This window comes from Camellia sinensis, chromosome 12, assembly GCF_055761805.1.
Source record: "Camellia sinensis isolate YWXY chromosome 12, ASM5576180v1, whole genome shotgun sequence".
NCBI classification, from domain to species: domain Eukaryota; kingdom Viridiplantae; phylum Streptophyta; class Magnoliopsida; order Ericales; family Theaceae; genus Camellia; species Camellia sinensis.
In genome coordinates this window covers 24,142,501-24,161,877 of record NC_138972.1, presented here as the reverse complement: position 1 = coordinate 24,161,877, position 19,377 = coordinate 24,142,501, and the positions used below count along the sequence as shown (strand labels likewise).

The 19,377-nt window shown below is 54.3% G+C and overlaps 1 pseudogene; it reads left to right on the top strand.

Annotated features, from left to right (window-relative positions):
• Window positions 1-66: 66 nt before the first annotated feature.
• Window positions 67-19,377, top strand: part of LOC145803444 (uncharacterized) — a 22,836-nt pseudogene continuing 3,525 nt past the window's right edge.

The following is a 19,377-nucleotide window of genomic DNA, read 5'->3' as shown; positions in this document are numbered from 1 at the left end:
TCATCCAAGTTCAAGGAAAAAGCTGTTGCTGCCTAGCTAGCCCAATCAAAGCCCAAATCAACGTCCATGGTGAAGGCAAAGCCCATTTCACCTCCTGCTCAGCCCAAAGTCAAATCCAAGGTTAAATCCAAGTCATCCAAAGAAGATACGATCCAGTTAGCCCACCAACTTTTGAATCAAGCTAAAGCCCAATCCACCTATTCAGACAGATCAGAAGAAGGTTCAGAACGTGCCCACTCCTCTGAAGAATCAACCAATCAATGTTCAGGTCCAGAGTTTCAAGATGCTCAGGATCCGTTTGCATAATCAACATTGGATTCCATATAGATACAAATTAGCTTCAGTCAATACTCTTTTGAGAAAAGCTGCCAATTTGTATTTATATTGATTCCATTATTCAAATATTCCACCGAAAGTGATGAATTGTAAAAGTTACTGTTCACTTTTACTATTCACCATCACTATTCACCCAGTCAACTTTTGTCTAAAGCTGCTCAACTATTCAATCAATCAGCCGAAAGTAACCGACATCATCTGCTTTCCCCCATGTGTTCCCAGCTGCTTTCATCAGTCAAATGCTGCTTTTCTTTTCTTTTTTCTTATATATATTGGAATCAAGAGGGGATCACTCTTTAACTCTCAAAAAATTTTAGAAATCTGTATTCTGAAAAACCAGAGAGCTCTGAGTGAGAACCAACACCTTCATTCTGTAACCTGGTTAAGATCCTTGCAGTTGCTACGATTGTAATTGTAAGTTAATTTCTATATGTTAATTGTAATTTTAATTTAAATGGTTAGTGCATTCATTCCAATTCTGTTTATCAATTTTGTTTCATTTTGATTTCGTAATCCATCTCCTTCATTTTAATTGTTGCTTCCGCCTTTTGGAATCATTGTAGTTTAATGGGGATACCAGTTGTTTTTATTTTAATTTTTATGAGTAAATAAATAATTAAAAAATACGAATCACACCCCGAAGGACTAAGAAGCCCGATGAACGTGCAAAAACACTAAGAGAAGCCGAGCAAGCATCGGTTAGCGTGAATGCAAACAACAAATGCAACAGGCAACTTTCGAGGGACATACTTTTCGCAACAAGCTTCCACTGGGAAAGCATTGGCAACTCGTTCGGAAGTCAAAGCCAACCAAATGGCTATTACCCGAGGGACATACATTTCGTAGGGCAAACTTGTACATAAGTCAAAGACAAACCTAATGGAAATTACCCGAGGGAGAAGGATTGCTTGCCAAGGACATGGCATGCGATGTTCTTGGCCAAGGCCATACCACGCCATGCAGTTGGACGAGGCTGTGGCAAGGCATGCTGCTAGCCAAGGCCGTGGCATGCTATGCTGCTGGCCAAGGTCATGGCAAGACATGCCGCTGGCCAAGGCGTTGGCAAGGCATGCTGCTGGCAAAGGCTGTGGCATGGCTTGCTGCTGGCTTTGGCTGGGCTGCCTTGGCCTTGACATGGCATGCCATGCTGCTGGCCTTGGCCTTGGCATGTCATCCTACTAGCATTGGCTGGGCTGCCTTAGCCTTGGCATGGCACACTGTTGACCTTGGCCTTGGCATGGCATGCTGCTGGCTTTGGCTAGGCTGCCTTGGCCTAGGCAGGGCATGGTAAGCTGTTGGCCTTGGCTTGGCATAGCATGCTGATGGCTTTGGTTGGACTGCCTTGGCCTTGGCATGGTATAGCATGCTACTGGCCTTGGCCTTGGCATGGCATGCTGCTGGCCTTGGCATTAGCATGGCATGCTGCTGCCTTTGGCTATGCTGCCTTAGCCTAGGCATGGCATAGCAAGCTGCTGGCCTTGGCTTGGCATGGCATGCTGCTGGCCAAGGACTAGGCATGGTGTGCTTCTGGCCAAGGACCAGGCATGGCGTGCTGCTGGCCAAGGCCGTGGCATGACATATTTGCCAAGGTCGGGCATAGCATGCTGCTGGCCAAGGCTGTGGCATGGCATGATGTTGACCGAGGCTGTGGCTTGACATGCTTGCCAAGGCCAGGGCATGGCACGTTGCTGGCCAAGGCTTTGGCATGCCATTTTGCCGGCCAAGGTTGTGGCATGGCATGCTGCTAGCAAAGGCCGTGGCATGACATGCTTGCCAAGGCTGGGGCATGGCATGCTGCTGGCCAAGGCCGTGGCATGACATGCTTTCCAAGGCCGGCGCATGGCATGCTGCTGGCCAAGGCTTTGGCATGCCATGTTGCTGGCCAAGGCTGTGGCATGGCATGCGAGCCAAGGCTTTGGCATGGCGTGCTACTGGCCAAGGCCTTGGCATGACATGCTTGCCAAGGCTGTGGCATGGCATGCTGGCCAAGGCCGATGTGCCACCGCCACCACCGCGGGCCGCCACTCGACACATCCCGTGCTTGGCTATGTAGTTTCAATGCCACAAGCCAAGCGGTTGCATGTGCCAAGCGCCCGCCTAGGCATAGGTGTGGCCTGTGGCCGGGCCATGCTGGCCAGCCTTAAGGGAGGTGCCCCCCCACTTATAGTAGCTTGTTAAGCTCTTTTTCATCTGGCAGGAGGAAACATCACCTATGCTCGAGGAGCCATAATGGGGTTTTTTAAAAAGTAACGTTTTTTTTTACAAGAATTTTCAGCACAAAAGTTGAAGGAAATAATTAAAGAGACGATAAAAAAATTGAAAAAAAATATTTGGCAACCAGAATATTTTATTTTAATTTATTTCTATTTTAATACTTAAAAAATAATAAAAATTACTAAAAAGAGTCAAAAAATTCTAGAAAAATTCCAATAATTATAGGGTGAGGCACTAGTAATTACAGTAATTTTTTTAATTATTTTTTTATTCCTTATTTATTTTATTTTAATTTTTATGAGTAAATTAATAACTAAAAAATGCAAATCACACCCCAAATGGCTAAGAAGCCCGATGAACATGCAAAAACACTAAGAGAAACCGAGCAAGCATTGGTTAGCGCGAATGCAAATAACAAACGCAACAGGCAGCTTCTGAGGGACATACTTTTCGCAACAAGCTTCCCCTGGGAAAGCATTGGCAACTCGTTCGCAAGTCAAAGCCAACCAAATGGCCATTACCCGAGGGACATGCATTTCGCAGGGCAAACTTGTATGTAAGTCAAAGACAAACCTAATGGCAATTACCTGAGGGACAAGGATTGCTTACCAAGGCCGTGGCATGCAATGTTCTTGGCCATGGCCATACGACGCCATGCAGCTGGACAAGGCCGTGGCAAGGCAGGCTGCTGGCCAAGGCCGTGGCATGCCATGCTGCTGGCCAAGATCGTGGCAAGGCATGCTGTTGGCCAAGGCGTTGGCAAGGCATGCTACTGGCAAAGGCCGTGCCATGGTTTGCTGCTGGCTTTGGCTGGGCTGCCTTGGCCTTGGCATGGCATGGCATGTTGCTAGCCTTGGCCTTGGCATGTCATCCTGCTAGCTTTGGTTGGGCTGCCTTGGCCTTGGCATGGCACGCTGCTGGCCTTGGCCTTGGCATGGCATGCTGTTGGCTTTGGCTAGGCTGTCTTGGCCTAGGCAGGGCATGGTAAGCTGCTGGCCTTGGCTTGGCATAGCATGGTGATGGCTTTGGCTGGACTGCCTTAGCCTTGGCATGGCATGGCATGCTGCTGGCCTTGGCATTGGCATGGCATGTTGCTGCCTTTGGCTATGCTTCCTTGGCCTAGGCATGGCATGGCAAGCTGCTGGCCTTGGCTTGGCATGGCATGCGGCTGGCTTTGGCTAGGCTGCCTTGGCCTTGGCATGGCAGGGAATGCTCCTGGCCTTGGCCTTGGCATGGCATGCTGCGGGCTTTGGCTATGCCGCCTTGGCCTTGGCATGGCATGGCAAGCTGTTGGCCTTGGCTTGGCATGCCATGCTGTTAGCTTTGGCCGGGCTGCCTTAGCCTTGGCATGGCATGCTGCTGGCTTTGGCAAAGCTGCCTTGGCCTAGGCATGGCATGGCAAGTTGCTGACCTTGTCTTGGCATGGCATGCTGCTGGCTTTGGCCTGACTGCCTTGGCCTTTGCATAGCATGTTGCTGGACTTGGCCATGGCATGGCACGCTGCTGGCTTTGGCAAGGCTGCGTTGGCCTAGGCATTGCATGGCAAGCTGCTGGCCATGGCTTAGCATGGCATGCTACTGGCTTTTGCTGGGCAACCTTGGCCTAGGCATGGCATGGCAAGCTGCTGGCCTTGGCTTGGCATGGCATGCTGCAGGCTTATGCTGGGCTTCCTTGGCGTAGGCATGGCATGGCAAGCTCCTGGCCTTGGCTTGGCATGGCATCTTGCTGGCTTTGGCTGGGCTGCCTTGGCCTTGGCATGGCCTGGCACGCTGCTGGCAATGGCCTTGGCATGGCATGCTGCTGGCTTTGGCTAGGCTCCCATGGCCTTGGCATGGCATGGCAAGCTGCTGGCCTTGGCTTGGCATGGCATGCCGCTGGCCTTGGCTTGGCATGGCATGCTGCTGGCTTTGGCTACTCTGCCTTGGCCTTGGCATGGCTTGGCAAGCTGCTGGCCTTGGCTTGGCATAGCATACTGCTGCCCTTGGCTGGGCTGCCTTGGCCTTGGCATGGCATGCTACTAGCCTTGGCCTTGGCATGGCATGCTACTGGCTTTGGCTAGGCTGCCTTGGCCTAGGGCATGGCATGGCAAGCTGCTGGCAATGGCTTGGCATGGCATGCTGCTGGCTTTGGCTAGGCTACCTTGGCCTCAGCATGGCATGGCATGCTGCAGGTCTCGTCCTTAGCATGCCATGATGCCGGCTTTGGCTGGGCTGCCTTGGCCTTGGAATGGCATGATGCTGGCCTTGGCCTTGGCATAACATGCTGCTGACTTTGGCTAGGTTGCCTTGGCCTAGGCATGGCATGGCAAGCTCCTAGCCTTGCCTTGGCATGGCATACTGCTTGCTTTGGCTGGGCTGCCTTCGCCTTGGCATGGCACAGCATGCTGCTGGCCTTGGCCTTGGCATGGCATGATGCTGGCTTTGGCTCGGTTGCCTTGGCCTTGGCTTGGCATGCTACTGGCCTTGGCTTGGCATGGCATGCTGCTAGCTTTGGCTAGGCTACCTTGGCGTTGGCATGGCGTCCTGCCGGCTTCGGCTTGGCTACCTTGGCCTAGGCGTGGCATGGCAAGCTTCTGGGTTTGGCTTGGCATGGCATGCTGCTGGCTTCTGCTGGGCTGCCATGGCCTTGGCATGGCATGCTTCTAGCTTTGGCCAGGCTGCCTTTGTCTAAGCGTGGCATGCCAAGATGCTGGCCTTGGCTTGGCAAGGCACGCTGCTGGCTTTGGCCGGGCAACCTTGGCCTTGGCATGGCAAGCTGCAGGCCTTAGCCATGGCATGGCATGCTACTGGCTGTTGCTAGGCTGCCTTGGCCTAGGCATGGCGTGGCAGGCTGCTGGCCTTGGCAAGGCATGGCATGCTGCTGGCTTTAGCAGGGCTGCCCTGGCCTAGGCATGGCATGGCAAGCTGCTGGCCTTGGCTTGGCATGGCATGCAGCTGGCTTTGGCTCGGCTGCCTTGGCCTTGGCATGGCATGGCATGCTGCTGGCCTTGGCCTTGGCATGGCATGCTGCTGGCTTTGGCTCGGCTACCGTGGCCTAGGCATGTCATGGCAACCTGCTGGCCTTGGCTTGGCATGGCATGCTGTTGGCTTTGGCTGGGCTGCCTTGGCCTAGGCATGGCATGGCAAGCTGCTGGCCTTGGCTTGGCATGGCATGCTGCTGGCTTTGACTGGGTTGCCATGGCCTTGGCGTGGCGTGGCATGCTGCTGGCCTTGACCATGGCAAGGCATGCCGCTGGCTTTGGCTCAGCTACCGTGGCCTAGGCATGTCATGGCAAGCTGCTGGTCTTGCCTTGGCATGGCATGCTGCTGGCTTTGGCTGGGCTGCCTTGGCCTTGGCATGGCATGCTGTTGGCTTTGGCCAGGTTGCCTTGGCTTGGCATGCTGCTGGCCTTGGCCTTGGCTTGGCGTGCAGCTGGCTTTGGCTAGACTGCCATGGCCTAGGCATCGCATGGCAAACTGCTGGCCTTGGATTGGCATGGCATGCTACTGGCGTTGGCTGGGATGCCTTGGCAGAGGCGTGGCATGGCAAGCTGCTGTCCTTGTCTTGGCATGGCATGCTACTGGCATTGGCTGGGCTGCCTTGGCCTTGGCATGGCATGGTACTGTCCTAGGCCTAGGAATGGCATGCTGCTGGCTTTGGCAAGGCTGCCTTGGCCTAGGCATGGTATGGCAAGCTGCTGGCCCTGGCTTAGCATGGCGTGCTGCTGGCTTTGGCTGGGCTACCTTGGCCTTGGTATGGCACGGCATGCTACTGGCCTTGGCCTTGGCATGGCATGATGCTGGCCTTTGCTTGGCTGCCTTGGCCTTGGCATGGCATGCTGCGGGCCTTGTCCTTGGCATGGCATGCTGCTGGCTTCGGCTAGGTTGCCTTGGCCTAGGCATGGCATGGCAAGCTGCTGGCCTTGGCTTGACATGGCATGCTGTTGGCTTTGGCTGGGCTGCCTTGGCCTTGGCGTGGCATGGCATACTGCTGGCCTTGACCTTGGCAAGGCATGGTGCTGGCTTTGGCTCGGCTACCGTGGCCTAGGAATGTCGTGGCAAGCTACTGGTCTTGGCTTGGCATGGCATGCTACTGGTTTTGGCTGGGCTGCCTTGGCCTTGGCATGGCATGCTGCTGGCTTTGGCCAGGTTGCCTTGGCCTTGGCCTTGGCATGGCATGCAGCTGGCCTTGGCCTTGGCTTGGCATGCGGCTGGCTTTGGCTAGACTGCCATGGCCTAGGCATCGCTTGGCAAACTGCTGGCCTTGGCTTGGCATGGCATGCTGCTGGCGTTGGCTGGGCTACCTTGGCATAGGCGTGCCATGGCAAGCTGCTGTCCTTGTCTTGGCATGGCATGCTACTGGCTTTGGCTGGGCTGCCTTGGCCTTGGCATGGCATGGTACTGTCCTTGGCCTAGGAATGGCATGCTGCTGGCTTTGGCAAGGCTGCCTTGGCCTAGGTATGGTATGGCAAGCTGCTGGCCCTGGCTTAGCATGGCATGCTGCTGGCTTTGGCTGGGCTGCCTTGGCCTTGCTGTGGCACGGCATGCTGCTGGCCCTGGCCTTGGCATGGCATGATGATGGCTTTGGCTAGGTTGCCTTGGCCTTGGCATGGTATCCTGTTGGCCTTGTCCTTGGCATGGCATGCTGCTGGCTTCGGCTAGGCTGCCTTGGCCTAGGCATGGCTTGGCATGGCATGCTGCTGGCCTTGGCCTTGGCATGGCATGTTGCTGGCCTTGGCCTTGGCATGGAATGCTGGTGGCTTTGACTAAGCTGCCATGGCCTAGGCAAGGCATGGCAAGCTGCTGGCCTTGGCTTGGCATGGCATGCGGCTGGCTTTGGCTGGGCTGCCTTGGCCTTGGCATGGCATGCTGCTGGCTTTGCCTAGGCTGCCTTGGTCCAGGCATGGCATGGCACGCTGGTGGCCTTGGCTTAGCATGTCATACTGCTGGCTTTGGCTGGGCTGCCTTGGCCTTGGCATGGCATGATGCTGGCTTTGGTCTTGGCATGGCATGCTGCTAGCTTTGGGTAGGCTGCCATGGCCCAGGCATGGCATGGCAAGCTGCTGGCCTTGGCTTGGCATGGCAAGCTGCAGGCCTTGGCTTGGCGTGGCAAGATGCAGGCCTTGGCTTGGCATGGCATGCTGCTGGCTTTGGCTGGGTTGCCTTGGCCTGGGCATGGCCTGGCAAGCTGCTAGCGTTGGCTTGGCATGGCACTCTGCTGGCTTTGGTTAGGCTACCTTGGCCTAGGCATGTCATGGCAAGCTGCTGGCCTTGGCCTGGCATGGCGTGTTGCCGGCGTTGGCTGGTCTACCTTGGCCTTGGCATGGCATGCCGCTGGCCTTGGCCTTGCCATGGCATGCTGCTGGCCTTGGATAGGCTGCCTTTGCTTCGGCATGGCATAGTAAGCTGCTGGCCTTGGCCTGGCATGGCATGCTGCTGGCTTTGGCTGGGCTGCCTTGCCCTTGGCATGGCATGGCATGCTGCTGGCCTCGGCCTTGGCATGGCACCTTGTTGGCTTTGGCTAGGCTGCCTTGGCCTTGGCATGGCATGCTGCTAGCTTTTGCTAGGCTTCCTTGGCCTAGGCATGGCACGGCAAGCTCCTGGCCTTGGCTTGGCATGGCATGCTGCTAGGTTTGGCTAGGCTGCCTTGGCCTAGGCATGGCATGGCCACGGCCTCCGCTCGTGCGGCCAGGGCCCTGTTTGGCAGTCCAAAATTCATACAAAACCCATCTTTGCAAACACATAAAAGGTTCAAATTAGATGAAATTAACATAAGAATAAGGCTCTAAATCACACAAAAATCAATCAGCAATCTACTTTAGTCCTTACTTTGAATTCATAATCACAACCAATTACAATCCAATTCTTTCCAAAGTTCCAATTATATTCTAAAACATAACACATTGTATATATATATATATATATATTCCATGGAGTTGGCATAAAAACCAAAGATTGAAGTATAATTTCATCCAACACTTAGATTAGATTTCAAAACAACCAAAGGAGGAGTATACCCTCTTTAATCAAACATGAATCATACATAATACACAATTACAAACCCTAAGTTGTCAAAACAAGAAATAAACCCTTCCTTAAGCCCATATGAAGGTAAAATAGGTTGGATTGAGCTTACCTTGAACTAAATTCCACAATTTTCCTCATTTTTGTCAAGCTTCTTGTTGAATTTATTCTCCTCTAATTCTTCTTCTCCACACCCTCTATTTTCTCTCCCAGGAAATATCTCCACGTTTTTGTTCAAGCTTAAGAGGGCTTAAATTGATATAGTCATATATAAAAGCATATAGGACAAAATTCATTCGTTTAATCATTCTGAAATTGAAATTTCGTAAATATGCTTAATATTACTTAAAAATTATGCTGATCACAGATATATAATCATTTTCAGAAAATTAAATTCCTAAGGCTTCCAATTTCTGATTCCAACTTCTTAATTGTGATAGATATTTCCTTAGTGAACAGATATGAATCACTTTTCATAAGTTTTATTTAATTAAACCTCATTTCACATGAAATTGCACAGAAAGCAAGTAAATGCACAGAATAAAGGACCAAAAAATATACCAGAAACAGATATGAGGGTCGTGTTATTACACTCTCCCCCCCTTAAATAAGTTTGGTCCCTCAAACTTGTTTTACCATGTAACAGATTAGAAACCTTAGTCTCACACCCTTGCCTAATTCAGTTATAGATGAGCACATACTTTCTTAGTTCGAACAATTCACAGGTTAATCTGATATTCTTCACAATTCTACGGAGCTAGCAACATATAGGTATACTTTACATTTTTATTTCCTAGAATTACATGTGCTTAAGATACGGCTATAAGAGTCTATTGCAGAACATACCAGGTATATCATCCCCCCCCCCCCGAAGATAGGGTTTATAATCATAATCTTTTCCCGTCAATGAGGCATACTTCATTCCAACAGTTACAAATAAGTTGTTTAAGTACGTAACCACTAACTTCATCATTAGTTTTTAGTATTAACGTTAATTCTTCACAGCATTACTTCGACATACATTAACGCAAGGAGATCTACATTCCAAATTAAATAGTTATGGTATTATAACATACAGTTGTAAAGTCATGCAGACATACCATTGTAGGCACTTGGTCTTGTCGTCGTAAGTTCAAATCTGAACAGTAAATACAACTATAACAACCATTATTTGAGCAAAGGGTGCCAGTTAAAAACAAGGTCAAAAATCAAATTCGAAATCATGTTTGACTATCAGTCATAGCTGTAAGGTGTAACATCTTCCCTTAATAAGCGTTTCTTCTTCTTACAACACAAATTAATTTGCCCTCTTTTTAATCACTTCGGTATTCCACCATTCGGAAGATTCTTTCTTTTTCTACTGGAAGACATGAAATCAACCACACGGTTTCTTATTCACCATACGTAGATCCTACTAGGTTCATTCATAGGATCGTAGGTTTCCTTAAATATACAGTGATCACCTCCATCCATATTCCATAATGTCTAGAAATCTAACAGTTTAGTAACAAGATAATTTGACCACCTAATAGCTAAATTAAAATTCTTAGCCAAATCAGTTCAATATGATAGTAAATCAATTCGGAATCACGTCTCGCATATTATATAATCTGCATAAACATGTAAGAGGAGGTAGGCACTTGTTAACCCGTCATCAATATGGAATATCCCTATATTTTTTTATAAACATTCAGAATGTCAGACAGAACAGTTCACATTATACCCGTGAAATACCGAATAGGGATTAATATAACAATTTGCAATGTCTAGCATTTACATATCTACACAGAAAGATATCACAAAAATGATTCCTCCATCTTAAGTCATTAACATGCAAAAATAGGATTTTGGTTCTTGCGGTAACTTATCTGTTTACCCATCACTTAGTTTGACCTCGAAGTTATCAACAACTGCCTTTCTTTTCATGGGTGTCATATAGGTAGATACGTAATATAGGCGTGGTTCTTCATTCCATTCAACCATCCGTACAGGAAATCCTGATTGCAGATTACAGAAGACACACAACAAACAAATTACAGAGTACAGATGACGGATTTCAGATTTCAAATTCCAGATTCCATATCACAGTTTACAGATTACATATGTCAGATTTCAGACTATAGATTCCCACAAACAAATCCTGATTATACATATACATAACTCAATCAACATCATCAACAATTCCTTCGGCTCCCCATCAGGAATCGTTAAGAAATTTCTCAGTTCACAGAACCACATTAATTATATACTGTTTCAGGGCCAATAGCCAATTTCCCAACAGAGCTTCTCTATTGAATCGTCAGTAGGAACAAAATCACAATCATTTGACTCCTTTACAAGTTTAGGAAAATCACCATATGCATGACTTCTTCTTACAGCTGGTCAAACTTAACACAATTTCAATTATCACACAAAACACATCTTATCAAAATAGTCAAACATAGTGACTTCTCAAAAACAGTGGTCTAAGCATTGTTATGGCAAGGAGGACATAACTATATCATAAAAGTTAGAGTCACATACATCATTTTCTTTGGTCTTAGAAATATTCCGTGCTTAGAGTTTAATCAATTCATCTAAATAGATGCTAAAGACTCAATCATATTATCATTATTTCTCACAGATAACTGTCAACCAGTAACACACATTTTATCTAATCATTTGCGTGTAAATTATCTTACCAGTTCGTTCAAATCCTTACCACGCTTCCGCTGCACACTTTTGTTGTTTTAATCCCATTCTACATAGCAATTCGTCACCATAGACACAAAGAATATACACTAGTCGTGGATTATAGTCGTTAGCATTATCAGAGTACACTTAACGTTGCCATCGATTTTTCATATACTTTCAGGATGTCATGCACCATGCCTGACTCTTTTCTAGACACCCTAAAGCTCAATGGATCCGTGTGTGAGATAGCAACCCGTGCTCCGATACCACCTGTCACGCCCCAAATGCGCCCCTAAAAGTTTGGGCATGACCTAATCGAAAACAGACATTAAATCTGATGTACGTACATATGGGGCCAGAACGGAAGCACCTGGTAACCAAAAATTCTATTCCATTGAGCTATTAATATTATGCCAGGATCACAACATCATATCAAATAAATAATATACAGGAAACATACACACACATACATCGACTCAGCCCATAATTGGGCATATGAAAAAACATATTACAGCTGGCCTTCGCCTGGGCATGGCATGCTGCTGGCTTTGGGTAGGCAGCCTTGGCCTAGGCATGGCATGGCAAGCTGCTGGCCTTGGCTTGACATGGCATGCTGCTGGCTTTGGCTATGCTGCCTTGGCCTAGGCATGGCACGGCAAGCTGCTGGCCTTGGCTTGGCATGGCATGCTGCTGGCTTTGGCTACGCTGCCTTGGCCTAGGCATGGCATGGCAAGCTGCTGGACTTGGCTTGGCATGGCATGTTGTTGGCTTTGGCTGGGCTGCCTTGGCCTTGGAATGGCATGCTGCGGGCCTTGGCCTTGGCATCGCATGCCGCCGGCAATGGCAAGGCTGCCTGGGCCTAGGCATGGCATGGCAAGCTGCTGGCCTTGGCTTGGCATGGCATGCCGCTGGCTTTGGCTGGGCTGCCTTGGCCTTGGCATGGCATGGCATACTGCAGGCCTTGGCCTTGGCATGGCATGATGCTGGCTTTGGCTCGGCTGCCATGGCCTTGGCATGGCGTACTGCTGGCCTTGGCCTTGGCATGGCATGCTACAAGCTTTGGCTAGGCTGCCTTTGCCTAGGCATGGTGTGGCAAGTTGCTGGCCTTGGCTTGGCATGGCATGCTGCTGGCTTTGGCTTGGCTGCCTTGGCCTTGGCATGGCATGCTGCTTGCCTTGGCCTTGGCATGGCATGTTGCCGGCTTTTTCTTGGCTGCCTTGGCCTACGCATGGCATGGCAAGCTTCTGGCCTTGGGTTGGCATGGCATGCTGCTGGCTTTGGCTGGGCTGGCTTGGCCACGGCATGGCATGCTGCTGGCCTTGGCCTTGGCATGGCATGGCATTCTTCTGGCTTTGGCCAGGCTGCCTTGGCCTAGGCATGGCATGGCAAGCTACTGGACTTGGCTTGGCATGGTACAGTGCTGGCTTTGGCTGGGCTACCTTGGCCTTGGCATGCCATGCTGCTAGCCTTGGCCAGGCGTCGCATGCTGCTGGCTTTGGCTAGTCTGCCTTGGCCTCGGCATGGCATGGCAACCTGCTGGCCTTGGCTTGGCATGGCATGTTGCTGGCTTTGGCTGGCCTACCTTGGCATGGCATTGTAAGCTGCTGGCCTTCGCTTGGCATGGCAAGCTGCTCGCTTTGGCTGGGCTGCCTTGGCCCTGACGTGGCATGCTATGCTGCTGGCCTTGGCCTGGGCATGGCAAGCTGCTGGCTTTGGCTAGGATACCGTGGCCTAGGTATGTCCTGGCAAGCTCCTAGCCTTGGCTTGGCATGGCATGTTGCTGGCTTTGGCTAGGCTGCCTTGGCCTTGGCATGGCATGCTGCTGGCTTTGGCTGGGATGCCTTGGCCTTGGCATGGCCTTGGCATGGCATGCTACTGCCTTTGGCTGGGCTGCCTTGGCCTTGGCATGGCATGCTGCTGGCCTGAGCTTTGGCTTGGCCTGCTGCTGGCTTTGGCTAGGCTACCATGGCCTAGGCATCACATGGCAAGCTGTTGGCCTTGGCATGGCATGGCATGCTACTGGCTTTGGCTGGGCCGCCTTGGCCTTGGCTTGGCGCGGCAAGTTGCTGGCCTTGTCTGGGCATGGCATGCTACTGGCTTTGGCTGGGCTGCCTTGGCCTCGGCATGGTATGCTACTGGTCTTGGCCTTAGCATGGCATGCTACTGGCTTTGGCTAGGCTGCCTTGGCCTAGGCATGGCATGGCATGCAGCTGGCTTTGGCTGCGCTGCCTTGGCCTTGGCATTGCACGGCATGCTGTTGGCCTTGGCCTTAGCATGGCATGATGCTGGCTTTGGCCAGGCTGCCTTGGCCTTGCCATGGCATGCTGCTGGTTTTGGCCTCGACATGGCATGCTGCTGGCTTTAGCTCGGCTGCCTTGGCCTTGGCATGGCATGGCAAGCTGCTGGCCTTGGCTTGGCATGGCATGCTGCTGGCTTTTTCTAGGCTACCTTGGCCTTGGCATGGCATGCTGCTGGCCTTGGCCTTGGCATGGCGTGTTGCTGGCTTTGGCTTTGCTGCTTGTCCTAGGCATGGCATGGCAAGCCGCTTGCCTTGGCTTGGCGTGGCATGCGGCTAGCTTTGGCTGGGCTGCCTTGGCCTTGGCAGGCCATGCTACTGGCCTTAGCCTTGGCATGGCATGCTGCTGGCTTTGGCATGGCATGCTGCTGGCTTTGGCAAGGCTGCCTTGGCCTTGGCATGGCATGCTGCTGGCTTTGGCTGGGATGCCTTGGCCTAGGCATGGCATGGCATGCCGCTGGGCTTGGCCTTGGCATGGCATGATGCTGGCTTTGGCTTGGCTGCCTTGGCCTTGGCATGGCGTGCTGCTGGCCTTGGCCTTGGCATGGCATGCCATTGGCATTGGCTAGGCTGCCTTCGCCTAGGCATGGCGTGGCAAGCTGCAGGCCTTGGCTTGGCATGACATGCTACAGGCCTTGGCTAGGCTGCCTTGACCTTGGCACGACATGCTGCGGGCCTTGGCCTTGGCATGCCGTGTTGCTGGCTTTGGCTTGGTTGCCTTGGCCAAGGCATGGCATGGCAAGCTTCTGGCCTTGGCTTGGCATGGCATGCTGCTGGCTTTGGCTGGGCCGCCTTGGCCATGGCATGGCATGCTGCTGGCCTTGGCCTTGGCCTGGCATTCTTCTGGCTTTGGCCAGGCTGCCTTGGCCTCGGCATGGCATGGCAAGCTGCTGGACTTGGCTTGGCAAGGCACAGTGCTGGCTTTGGTTAGGCTGCGTTGGCCTTGGCATGGCATGCTACTGGCTTTGTCTGGGCTGCCTTGGCCTTGGCATGGCTTGCTGCTGGCCCTTGGCCTTGGCACGGCATGCTGCTGGCTTTGGCTAGGTTGCCTGGGCCTAGGCATGGCATGGATAGCTGCTAGCCCTGGCTTGTCATGGCATGCTGCTTGCTGTGGCTGGGCTGCCTGGGCCTTGGCGTGGCATGCTACTGGCCTTGGCCTGGGCATGGCATGCTGCTGGCTTTTGCTAGGCTGCCTTGGCCCAGGAATGGCAGGGCAAGCTGCTGGCCTTGGCTTGGCATGGCATGCTATTGGCTTTGGCTGCGCTGCCTTGGCCTAGGCATGGCACAACAAGCTGCTGGCCTCAACTTGGCATGGCATGCTGCTGGCTTTGGCTGGGCTACCTTGGCCTTGGCACGGCATGCTGCTGGCCTTGGCCTTGGCATGGCATGATGCTGGCTTTGGCTAGGTTGCCTTGGCCTTGGCATGGCATCCTGCTGGTTTTGGCTAGGCTGCCTTGGCCTAGGCATGGCATGGCAAGCTCCTGGCCTTGGCTTGGCGTGGCATGCTGCTGGCTTTGGCTAGGCTGCTGTGGCGTTGGCATGGCAGGCTGCTGGCCTTGGCCTTGGCCTTGGCATGGCATGCTGCTGGCTTTCTCTAGGCTGCCTTGGCCTAGGCATGGCATGGCAGGCTGCTGGCCTTGGCTTGGCATGCTGTGCTGCTGGCTTGGCTGGGCTGCATTGGCCTTGGCCTTGGAATGGCATGGCATGCTGCTAGCCTTGGCCTTGGCATGGCATGGCATGCTGCTGGCCTTGGCCTTGACACAGCATGCTGTTGGCTTTGGCTAAGCTGCCTTGGCCTAGGCATGGCATGGCAACCTACTGGCCTTGGCCTGTCCTGGCATGCTGCTGCATTTTGCTGGCCTGTCCTGGCATGCTGCTGGCTTTGGGTAGGCGGCCTTGGCCTAGGCATGGCATGGCAAGCTGCTGGCCTTGGCTTGGCATGCCATGCTGCTGGCTTTGGCTGGGCGGCCTTGGCCTGGGCCTTGGCATGGCATCGCATGCTGCTGTCCTTGGCCTTGGCATGGCATGCTGTTGGCTTTGGCTAAGCTGCCTTGGCCTGGGCGTGGCATGGTAAGCTGCTGGCCTTGGCTTGTCTTGGCATGCTGCTGGTTTTGGCTGGGCTGCCTTGGCCTTGGCATGGCATGCTGCTGGCCTTGGCCTTGGCCTGGCATGCTGCTGGCTTTGGCTAGGCTGCCTTGCCCTAGGCTTTGCGTGGCATGCTTCTGGCTTTGGCTGGGCAGCCTTGGCCTTGGCCGTGGCATGGCATGCTGCTGGCCCGGGCCTAGGCATGGCATGCTGCTGGCTTTGGCTACGCTGCCTTGGCCATGGCATGGCATGCTGCTGGCCTTAGCCTTGGCAAGGCATGCTGCTGGCTTTGGCTTGCCTGCCTTGGCCTAGGCATGCATGGAAAGCTGCTGGCCTTGGCTTCGCATGGCATGCTGCTGGATTTGGCTAGGCTGCCCTGGCCTTGGCATGGCATGCTGCTAGCTTTGTCAAGGCTGCCTTGTCCTAGGCATGGCATGTCAAGCTGCTGGTCTTGGCTTCCCATGGCATGCTACTGGCTTTGGCGGTGCTGCCTTGGCCTAGGCAGGGCATGGCAAGCTGCTGGCCTTGGCTTCGCATGGCATGCTGCTGGCTTTGGCATGGCAAGCTGCTGGCCTTGGTGTGGCATGGCAAGCCGCTGGCCCTGGCTTGGCATGGCATGGCATGCTGCTGGCCTTGGCCTTGGCATGGCATGCTGCTAGCTTTGGCTAAGCTGCCTTGGCCTAGGCATGGCATGGTAAGCTGCTGGCCTTGGCTTATCATGGCATCCTGCTGGCTTTGGCTGGGCTGCCTTGACCTTGGCATGGCATGCTGCTGGCTTTGGCTAGGTTGCCTTGGCCTAGGCATGGCATCGCAAGCTGTTGGCCTTGGCTTGGCATGGCACGCTGCTGGCTTTGGCTGGGCTGCCTTTGCCTTGGCCTTGGCCTTGGCATGGCATGCTGCTGGCCCAGGCCTAGGCGTGGCATGCTGTTGGCTTTGGCTAGGCTTGGCCTTGGCCTTGGCATGGCATGCTGCTGGCCTTGGCCTTGGCATGGCATGCTGCTGGCTTTGGCTTGGCTGCCTTAGCCTTGGCATGGCATGGCGAGCTGCTGGCCATGGCTTCGTATGGCATGCTGTTGGCTTTGGTTACGCTGCCTTGGCCTTGGCATGGCATGTTGCTGGCCTTGGCCTTGGCATGGCATGTTGCTGGCTTTGGCTTGGCGGCCTTGGCCTAGGCATGGCATGGCAAGCTGCTGGCCTTGGCTTGGCATGGCATGTTGCTGGCTTTGGCTGGGCTTCCTTGGCTTTGGCATGGCATGGCAAGCTGCTGGCCTTGGCTTCGCATGGCATGCTGTTGGCTTTGGCATGGCAAGCTGCTGACCTTGGCTTGGCATGGCATGTTGCTGCCTCTGGCTCGGCTGCCTTGGCCTAGGCATGGCATGGCAAGCTGCTGGCCTTTGCTTGGCCGGGCATCATGCTGGCTTTGGCTGGGCTGCCTTGGCCTTGGAATGGCATGGCATGCTGCTGGCCATGGCCTTGGAATGGCATGATGCTGGCTTTGGCTAGGCTGCCTTGGCCTTGGCCTGGCATGGCAAGCTACTGGCCTGCGGGGCAACGCTGTGGCGTGGCGTGGCATGCCGACCAAGGCGGTGCCACGGTATGCTGGCCAAGGAAGTGCCAGGGCCAAGGCCGTGGCATGACATGCAGGGCAACGCCGTGGCTTGGCATGCTGCTGTGGCATGGCGTACTGGACAAGGCGGTGCCTTGGCATGGCATGCTGACCATGACGACGCCATGGCATGCTGGGCAACGCAGTGGCATGGCATGCTGGCCGTAGCGGTGGCATGACATGCTGGGCAAGGCAGTGCCCATGGCATGTTGGCCAAGGTTAAGGCATGGCTCGCTGGGCAACGCTGTGGCATGGCATGCTGGAAAAGGCGGGCGCAAGGCATGTGGGCTGAGGCTGTGGCATGGCATTCCCACCTTGGTATGTTGGGCAACGCCATGGCTTGGCATGCCAGCCACAGCCTCGCCATGCTGGGCAACGCTGTAGCATGGCATGCTGGCCAAGGCGAAGGCGTGGCAGGCTGGCCAAGGCAGTGGCATGGCATGCTAGCCGTGGCGGTGGCATGACATACTGGCTAAGGCAGTGGCATGGCATGTTGGCCAAGGCTAGGGCATGGCACGCTGGGCAACGCTATGGAATTGCATGCTGGGCAATGTTGTGGCAAGGCATGCGGGCTGAGGCCGTGGCATGACATGCCCGCCTTGGCATGCTAGGCAACACCATGGCTTGCCATGCCAGCCACGGCCGTGGCATGGCATGCAGGGCAACGCTGTGGCATGGCAGGCTGCCCAAGGCAGTGGCATGGCATGTTGGCCAAGGCTAAGGCAAGGCACGCTAGGCAACGTTGTGGCATGGCATGCTGGACAAGGCTATGGAATGGCACGCTGGGCAACGCCGTGGTAAGGCATGCGGGCCGAGGCCATGGCATGGCAAACGGGCCGAGACCATTGCTTGGCATGCCGGCCTTGGCATGCTGGGCAATGCTGGAGCATGCCATGTGGGCCGAGGCCGTGGTATGGCATGTTGGCCAAGGCTAAGGCATGGCACGCTGGGCAACACCGTGGCATGGCGTGCTGGGCAAACGCCGTGACAAGGAATGCGGGCCGAGGCCGTGGCATGAAATGCTGGCCGAGGTCGTGCCATGGCATTCTGAACTTGGCATGCTGGGCAGCACTGTGGCATGGCATGAGGGCCGAGGCGGTGCCACAGCATGTTGGCCAAGGCTAAGGCAAGGCATGCGGGCCGAGGCCATGGCACGGCATTCTGGCCTTGGCATACTGGGGAATGCTGCAGCATGCCATGCGGGCCGAGTCCGTGGCACGACATGTTGGCTAAGGCTGAGGCATGGGACGCTGACCAACGTTGTGGCATGGCATGCTAGGCAACGCCGTGGCAAGGCATGCGGGCCGGGACTGAGGCATGCGGGCTGAGGCCGTGGCATGGCACGCTGTGGCACGGCATGCTGGGCAATGCCGTGGCAAGGCATGCGGGACGAGGCCGTGGCATGGCATGCTGGTCGAGGCCGTGGCATGGCATGCGGGGCGAGGCCGTGGCAAGGCATTCCCGCCTTGGCATGCTGGGCAACGTTGCGGCATGCCATGCGGGCCGAGGTCGTCTCATTGCATGTTAGCCAAGGCTAAGGCATGGCAAGCTGGGCAACGTTGTCACATGGCATGCTGGGTAACCCTGTGGCAAGGCATGCGGGCCGAGGCCGTGGCATGGCGTGCTGGCCGAGGCCATGGCTAAGGCATGGCATGCTGGGCAACGCTGTGGCAAGGCATGCGGGCCTAGGCCGTGGCGTGGCATGTTGGCCGAGGCCGTGGCATGGCATGCGGGCCGAGGCCAGGGCATGGCATTCTGGGTTTGGCATGCTGGGCAACGTTGTGGCATGGCATGCGGGCCAAGGCTGTGGCATGGCCTGTTGGCCAAGGCTAAGGCATGGGATGCTGGGCAACGCCGTGGCAGGGCATGCGGGCCGAGGCCGTGTCATGGCAAGCGGGCCGTGGCCGTGGCATGGCATTTTGGCCTTGGCATGCTGAGCAACGCCGTGGCAAGGCATGCTGGGCAACGCTGTGGCATGCCATGCGGGCCGAGGCCGTGGCATGGCATTCTGGCCTTGGCATGCTGGGCAACGCCGTGGCATGGCATGCTGGCCGAGGCTGTGGCATGGCATTCCGGCCTTGGCATGCTGGGCAACGCCATGCTGGGCAACGCCGTGGCAGGGCATGCTGGGCAACGCTATCACATGCCATGCGGGCTGAGGCCGT